We start from the raw sequence: 8,549 nt of genomic DNA, 5'->3' as shown, positions 1-8,549 counted from the left end.
CTCTGACAGCAAGTTCCTTCCTGGCCTCCCCAGGCCTGTCCCCGCAGCACCGCCAGGAAAGCGGGCCCTCCCCCATCAGAGCGAGGGCACAGTGGATTGTCCCAGGGACCCCTGGAGCGTTCCCTGCCCACAGCCCCTCCAGCTTCAGCCGCCCAGGGGCAGGAGTGGGGGTGGGCCGCTGGCCAGGACAGGGCCCTGAAAGGGGAAGTCACTCTAGCTGCCAGAACTGCCCCCGGGCCCCTCCTTACTTCCGAAGGCAGTCGGCTATTGATCTGCTCAATCTTGCAGCATGGAGCACCGGGGAGCTGGTAGAGAACACCACGGCCCCCAGGCCCAGGCCCAGCGAGGAGGACCAGGAGAGCAGAGGAGGAGGGCGAGGGACAGAGGGGTGTCGAGTGGGGGCCTTGCACCACCTGGCCTCCCTGGGAAGGAGGTGAATGGAAGACTTGGGGGTGCGTGCGTCGACAGAAGGAGAGACGTTTTTCAGATGAGGGGGGCGGGGGCAGGGGAAGGACGGGTTTGCGGGTGGCCCCAGGCGGGGGGTCCCCATGCCTTGCAAGGGCCCAGGAGCGCAGCGAGTTTGGGGGTTAAGGACTTCAGGGCGGGGTCGGCCGGGCTGAGGGAGACTGAGGCCCGCTGTGGGCGGGTAGCTGGGAGAGCCGTGTCCTCTGAGGTGGGAGCGGGGCTCTGACCCTCTGCCTGGTCACGGAAGCGCCTGGTTAGCCACTCAGACCTCCAGCCCCGTGGCTTTGCCGGAACCCTGCCTGGGCCAGTCCTGACTTCTAAGAGCAGACGTGCATCACCCCCTCCGACCCCGGCTCCCCCACATGCCCTGACTCCACGATGCCGGTCACGCCGGGCTCTGGGCAGACACTCACCCCTCCAGAAACTTCCTCAGCCCGCCCGAGGCGGGCCGGGCCGGCTCCGGCCTTTCTGGCACCCACTCGGCCAAGGGACCAGTCCACACGGCGTCTGGTTGGCTCCTTTGGGGTGTCTTCCCACCCAGAGGGGGCACGTCCCCGGGTCGGAGGCTTTGGCTTTCCGCGGCTTTCATCCCCAGGAGGGTCAGCGGGTGCATACAGTGGAGCTTAATAAGTGAATGTTAAGTGAACAGATGGAGAGCTCAAACGTGGAGACAGTCCACAGGATCACATCGGTGGACAGTCAGAGCTTAGATGGCCTGGGGCAGGTCCCAGCACCGCCACTTAGCCCGGGGGTGGGGGGCAGGTTGGGGGACCGCCCGCGGCGCGGTGCTTGCTGGCTGCCCTGGGTCACGCTTGTGAGGGACGGGGCACCTCGAGATCCTGAGGAAATGGTGGCGTGGCCCTGCAGGCCCTGGGCTGACCAGCCTGCTGAGGCGCCCCCTGCCCCCACCCCCAGCACCCCCGGGGCCTCAGAGCAGGATGCGCCGGCCCCATTTCCCTACACCGTTGACACCCAGGCGCCTCTCTGAGCCCGTCTGGGACAGCAGAAGCACGTCTCACCGCTCAGCCTGGGTTCTGACTTGCTAGAGACCCTCAGAGCCCAGGCCCCACAAATGGGCGGAAGGACCACTGATGGCTGTGCCCATCAGTGGATGAGCTGTCACTGCTGACTTCCTGAAGGAGGAGGCATTGCCCTGGCCCTTTGGGGGCTGAGGGTACCAGCCGAGATGATGGAGGAGGTGCCCAGAGGTGCAGAAGAGGGAAATGTGGGGTCTGTTGGGTGCCGTGCAGGACCCTGGGGCCCTGTCCAGAGGGGCTACAGGTGAGGCTGGGGTAGGGGGATTCTCTCCGCAGGGGCACTTGGCTCTTGTGAGCAGAGGGGAGCCCAGTAAGGTTCCTGAGCATGGGAGGGCCTGCAGTTGGAGGCTGATAAGGCTCCCTTCCTCCCTTCCCAGGACCCGCCCAGCAGCTGATCTGGGGGCTTGGGGGAGCTCTAAGTGGTGGGATCGGGGCCCACAGGGACGCGGATTTCCTGTCCGGGAGCCACGGTGTCGAGGACCCCAGCCAGCCACGAGCCCTGATACACGCTCCGTCAGGAAATCCTGGCCCCGGGGCAGCCCCCAGCTCAGGGAGGCTGGAGCCCGAAGGGATGATCCCGTGGGGGACAGCCCATGGTCCTTCGAGAGCTACCGTGGCCCACACCACGTGCCCTACCATGGGCCCAGGCCCCCAGCACCCCCTCAACTGGGGGCACAGCGCCCCCATCCCCCCGGCCCCCAGACCCTGCCAGCTCCTTGGAGTGGTGACAGGGGCCGTTCCAACCCCGACTTTCCTGGCTGCTCCCACGGCCACTTGGGGGTGGGCCGCAGACACCTCAGGAGCTGATGCGCATTAGGGACCCCCTCCCCGGGAGAGTGCACAACAGCACAGAACTTCACGCCCCATCTTCAGAGGGTCAGGGGATTACAGACCAGCTAGGGAGGCGTCCGCGGGCCTCAGGCTAGGCCCTCGCCAGGAAAAGAGGCGTCCCTCCCATCTGACAGGTGGCGAAACAGAGGCCCAGAAGGGACGAAGACGTGAAGCGAGTCCCGGGGTTGCTGGCAGCTGGAGAGAGGGGCGGGAGCCCCCCCACACCTCTCCGGGCTCCCACGGGGGTGCTCAGAGGCCGGGACTGCCGCACCACCCTGCCTGGAGATGCGGGGCCAGAGGACAGCCTCCAGCCCGCTGGCCCGGCCACAGCCCCAGGAAGCACAGAACGCCCGTCCTCCCCTGCCCGGCCCGGCCCAGGCCCCACCAGGACCCCCAGCACGGATGAGAGCCTGGCCTCAGGACTCGAACCCCAGCTGCGACCCCCAGCTGGCTGTGGGGACTGGAGTCACCCGTGGTCTCCCTTGGCCTCGGTTTCCCCAACTCACAGTAGCCGACCCCTAGTACCTGACCGAGCCCTGGGCCCCGGGGCTTTTACTGGGGACAGGAGAAGTCACGTCTCAAGAACAAACACCGGGAGATGCTACGCCTGGCCGCAAGCCCCGCTCTGCCCCTCGCCGGGTAGGTGCCCTCGGGCGGCCGGCTGGCTGGACCCTCCCACCCCGGGCCTCAGCACCCCCGGCTACACCAGGGGGATCAAATGCTGGCTTTTCCGGGGTTGGGGAGCTGCTGTGCACAAAGTGGGCAGCGCTCCATAAATGGGGTGACCAGCGGTGTCCAGATCCCCGTCCTCACTCCGCCCTCCCAGGCCTGTGACCCAGCCGGAGTGACGGGACACTCGGCGGGTGCAGGCACTCAGAACCGCCCCTGATGGGGTGTGCGTAGAAGCAAACGGAGCAGATCAACCCAAAGCCGCGGGACGCTGGGGAGGGGGTGGTGGCAAGCCGGGAAGCTGGGGCAGGGGTCCTCCGGCCCCAGTGTCTCCGGAGACCTGGGTCTATGCCGCCACGACTCTCCCCAGGACAGATCGAGGAGCAGGCACGGGGCGCGGCTTCCGCCGAGAATGGGACCCACCTGGAGGCCCCTGGGACCACTGGCCCCGCAGATGCTTCCCCTCACCCCGCCCCAGGGTGCCCACCCCGCCTCCTCCTGGTTTCAGAGCTCGTCCCACGTCTCCAGGCTCCTGGTGGCAGGTGCGCCGCCCCTCCCGGCCTGCCCCTCGCGGCCTGCGGGCTCTGGGGACGCCCCTCCCCCACCCCTCCAGCTCCAAAAATCGGCGCCCGGAGACACGGGAGACGCGGCAGGCCTGTCCTCTGCCACCATCTGCCAGTCCTCAGAGCGAGTGGACGGCCGGCCAGACGACCGTGCGGCACGCTGGGCCCACGACTGACTCCCAGGCACTGAGTCCACCCGAGTCCAGGGGCTCCGGGAGCACTGCTGGGGGTCCCGATGCACCTTTCAAACGCGCCCCCCGGAAGCCGCCCTGGGGCCCCCTCATCCAAGGGGACTTCTGGGCCCCGACCCCGCTCGGCCTCGGTCTCTGAGCCACACGAGGCTGCCCGCTCCCCGGGGAGAGGCTCTGTCCGCCCTCCCCCAGGCTGGATCCCGGAGGCACGGCAGGTGCCCCGCAGCTCCCACCCTGGCCGTGAGTCGGGGAGACCTGGCCAGAGCGGGCCTGTCCCCGCCCCTTCCCCGGTCGGTCCTCAGCCTGGAGGCTGCCCTGAGGGTCCCCGGAGCCCCTGGATGCAGAGTAGGGCCGATTCACACCTCCCGGAAGCTGGGGTCAGGCTGCACTGGGGTCTCCTGTCAGCGGAGAGAGCCGTCCGAGGTGCTCAGAGCCCGGACTGGGAGCGGCCCGGCGGCATGGGTCGTGACAGGCGGATGCCAGGGCAGGAGGAAGGGGGGTGGGCGGAGGGGAGGGGTGCCAGGCAGGTGTCTCCGCACCAGAGTGCGGGACACATCCTCCCTGGTGTGGATGTGCACACACACACTCGCTAGCACTCCCCTCGCACACGCTCTCCCCGTGCACACGTGCACGCACACTCGCTCGCACACGCACTCCCCTGGGGCACACGCTGCTGCCGGGTGCAGGCGGACACACACGCACACGGTCCCCTTCCACCCTGTCTCCCTCTCCCCCTCTCCCCCTGCCGCTCCAGCCGCTCCAGGGTTTTGAGGGGTCTCTCACCCTGGGGTCCGGAGGCCGCCCAGGGAAACCGAAGCCCAGTGGGGCCGCCCGAGCGGGCTGGGACACGGGGTACGGAGGGAAGGCGGGGCACCAAGGTGCCAGCAGGCGCTGCCCTGCCCCAATGGCCCTGAAAGGCGGCTGTGGGCCCCGGCCGCCACCATTGAGGCCACAGGGCCCGGGACAAAGGGCCCCTCCGTGCTGCCATTACACGCGCCTCACTGCCAGGGTTAAGGTGGCCGAACGAGCCCCTCGGAGGTGACCCCGCCCCACCCCTCTGAATGCCAAGGCCCAGGGAGGGGACGGTGGCCATTACCTTGCCCACCCCCAGCGGAGGCTGGCAGGGAGGGGGGTGGGTGCTGGGCCCCGAACCTCTGCCCCTCCACCCCTCTCCCTCCCTCCCAGGACCACCCTTGGCTCCCACCTTCACTGCCCCTGCCCGGGGTCCTGGGGTGCCTCCCAGGCGCCGGGTCCCACCATCTGCAGAAACGCCACGGGATGTGCCAAGATCAGGTCTCAGGGCCGGAGGCCGGGGACGCCGGGAGGCCAGTGTCCCAGCAGTCCCATTCTAGGGCCAGGGGCTGCTGGGTCGCCTCCCCTGTGGGGTCTTCCCCGCGAGACCCCAGCAATCGGCTTGCGCGAGGAAGGCGGGGGCGAGGGGTGAGGCGGGAGAGTAGCTGAAGGAAGGGGGAGCTGAGAGGAGGACGTGTATTCTTGGAGCTGGAAGGGTGGGGCCTGGCTGTGCGTGCTCCCCGCCCCCCCCCCCCCCCCCCGTCACGGGGGCCTCCGGGCTGGGGTGGGGGAGGGGGGAAGGCAAGGAGACACCCAGGGAGTGGCACCGAGACCCCCCTCTGGTCTGTCCTGCACCCCCCCCCCCCCCGCTCTCGTCTTGAGGCAGGAGGGCCAGCCTCCCGTGGGGGCCGGTCTGTCCCCGGGACTGACCCCTCATGACCAGATGGGACAGGCTGCTTCTCAGGGTTCGGCCCAAAGCAGGGGAGCTGCCCTGAGGTCACGGTTCCGAAGGAGCCACACCAGGCTCAGCCCCGGGCTCCTATCCGTCAGGGCTTGTTCTGCAGTCCCCACGCACGTGGGGAGCCCCTGGCTTGGGGAGAGGGCAGGGGCGGGCTGCGCCCCCCCCCCCCCCCCCGCCTGCGGCTTACTTCGCCCGATTTGCTCACGGGGCCAGGGCCCCAGGCCACTCTGCCCGGTGGGGCGATGACCCTGCCAGCCCAGGCACCCGTCCACTGCCGAGATTCATCGGGAACAGCGTGTGCCTGGCCAGAGCCTGTCTCTGCTGAGCATTCGGGGTGATGGCGGGGACTGGAGAACCCTGCGGGCCCCATAGGCCCGTCCTGGACCCTAAAGGGCAGGATGGACTCAGCCTGCACAACCGGGCCCTGCTGACCGAGAGCCCCGCCCGCCTATCGTCATGAGCCTGAAGGTGAGCTTTTGGGGCCAGCTCCTCACCCGGATGGTCCCGTGTCCACCCTGAGGCCAGCAGCAGGAACCTGCTCTCACCAGGCACTCCCTGAGCCCGCCTTACTCTGGGCCTCAGTTTCCCCATCTGTAAATGGGCCAACAGTGGCATCCCAGGATTCAGATGCTCTCCCTGGCCAAAATGGCCCGGGACCCTGCTCTGGAAGTTGCTGGGCCTGGAGGAGAGGACTGTGGGGTGGGGGGAGGGCAAGAGGTGACGGACGACCCGAGAAAGTCCAGGTGGGCAGCCCCAGGCCAGGGGTAGGTTCACACTCTCGCACGAGCCCCACCCCTCCCCTCACGACCCACCCCTACAGTCCTGGAGCACTGATGACCCCCAGGACCCCACCACCTGGGTCCCCACTTCTTCCCCTCCGAGGGCCTGAGGGCAGCGTGTGCTACCTGCCAGGGGTCGGCAGGGTGCGAGCCAGCCCCCCTCCCCGAGCCCCTCCACCAAGTTCAGTGCTGCCCTAGCCCACAAAGACCCCCCCGCCAAAGGCCCGCATCCCAGACAGGGGAGCCTCAGCAGAGAGCGGCCAGGGAGGCCTGCACCGGCCTGGCCCTGGTTCCCACTGGTGCTGGAGAGGCTGGCTCGGGGCTGCCCCCTCCCCTGCGAGTGCCCCCTGCCCCCACTGGGCCCGGTCTCTAGAAGCAGCTTTGGGGCTGAGGGTGGTCCAGGCCTGTCCAGACTGGTCCCCACTCCTGGAAACACATTTCCCCAGCGGCCCTCACATGGCAGAGCCCAGCCCCTGGCACCCCTTTCCTGGGAGCGATGGGGGGTGGGTGCTGGGACAGGGCGGGGCCCCCAGCCCCCAGTCTTGGACGCAGTAAAGACTGAAACTGGGAGTTTCAGGTACGAGGCTGGGCGGGGGCCAGGCGGGCAGGTGAGCACAGCAGACCGGTTTCCTGATCCCCTGGAGGGCTCAGCACCTGACACCGGCCTGGGTGGCCCGAGCCCCTCTCTTTCTGGTATCATCCCTTTTTCCCAAGGCAGGGAGGGCCCCCTCCACCCAGGGACGCCTGACAGAACCAGCCTGGGGGCGTGGGAAGCTGACGGGCTGCCTCAGTTTCCTCATCTGTAACTTGGGGCAACGGCGTCTCGTCGGCAGGGCTGACGACGGTCTCCCTCCTCTGCCCCCAGCTGCGCTGCCTCCCCGGGGTCTCCGGGTCACCCACCGGGATCTGGGCCTGGAGGGGGTCTGTCCCCCCCCCCCCACTCCCAGTCCCCCAGCCTCATGGAAAAACCAGCCAGCCCGCCTGCTTAATCTTTTGCTGAAAAGATAATTTCTTTCTCTGCCATTGTCGGGCGCTGGGGCGGGGGTGGGGGGACAAAGGGGCTTTTGTGGAGACCGCTCTGGTGCGACCCTGCGAGGCCCGGCATTTTCCCTCCAAACGTAAGACCCTGTAACGGGAAGTTTTTCTCCTAACCCCGCCTTTTCTCGAGTACAGATCACTTTTGTTCCAGAGGGCCAGCACATGGTGGCAGGGAGGGCCTTGCTCTGTTGGTCTCACCCCTTGCAAAATGTCCTGTGCGCCCTGGAAGGAGGGAGGGGCAGGGGGTGGGCGGGAGGGACACTCCGTGTGTGCATGCGGGTGTGGGGAGGGGTTTAAATAAACACAGTCCTCCGCGCCCGCCGCCCTTGGGGCTGGGAACGTCCCTCCTCGCCTGGCAGAAGGGACAGAGGGCACCGAGCTGGGGTGCAGCCGCCGTGCCCCGTCAGCCCTCGGCTCCTGCCGCAGGCCCGCTGGCCGCGGCGCTCTGGGGGGCGCAAACTCCAGGGGAAATCCCACGCGCACACGAAATAAAAAAAACCACCATGGTTTTTTCACTCTCCCGGCCAGAGAGCCTCTGTGTTGTCTCTACGTGTTGGTAACTCTGGTCTTGCTTCACAAAACTGGAGCTGCTCCCATTCACGCCGTCCTTCCCTCCTTCCTTCCTTCGTTCATCCATTCATTCATTCCACAGCAGTTACCATCCAGCTCAGGGCGCCCTACCTTCCAGAGGGTGAGGTCACGGGGCGGACCCACAGTGACATCTAAGAGCGTCTAACAACACAGCCGAGCGCTCGCTGGACCGTTAAACGTGCTCTGCGCCCCGCGGTGTAGGAGTCGTGCCGGCTCCCGTGGACGGACCTGTGCTCAGTGCAGCCTAATGTGAAAGCCACCGCTTGCGTACGAGGCACAGCCCGTGGACCAAGTGCTGTTGCTAATCCCGCCCTGCAGATGAAGAGACAGAGGGTCAAAGAGACCCCCTGCTCTGCCCACCGGTGAGAGCACTCGGTCCGCTGGCCTGAGCAGCCCATACGGTCTCCCAGCTCCCCGAGCGGGGGGACCTCTCCGTCCCTGGACAGAGTCAGCCCCGTCTGTGGCACCAGTCCTTCGGGAGCTCAGCGGGGCCGCGGCCGTGGGACCAGGCAGGCACTTTCTCCAACATCGTTTCGTGTTCTCAGGATCCCCACGCCTGTGAGGGCCCGGGGGACAGAGGACGAAACCCCAGCTCCGGCTGGGCCTCGCCGGGTGAGACGGCTCCCTCGCTG

This window comes from Neofelis nebulosa, chromosome 12 (assembly GCF_028018385.1).
Source record: "Neofelis nebulosa isolate mNeoNeb1 chromosome 12, mNeoNeb1.pri, whole genome shotgun sequence".
Taxonomy (NCBI): Eukaryota; Metazoa; Chordata; class Mammalia; order Carnivora; family Felidae; genus Neofelis; species Neofelis nebulosa.
The sequence above is the reverse complement of the archived record's forward strand: the minus strand, read 5'-3'. Positions refer to the sequence as shown.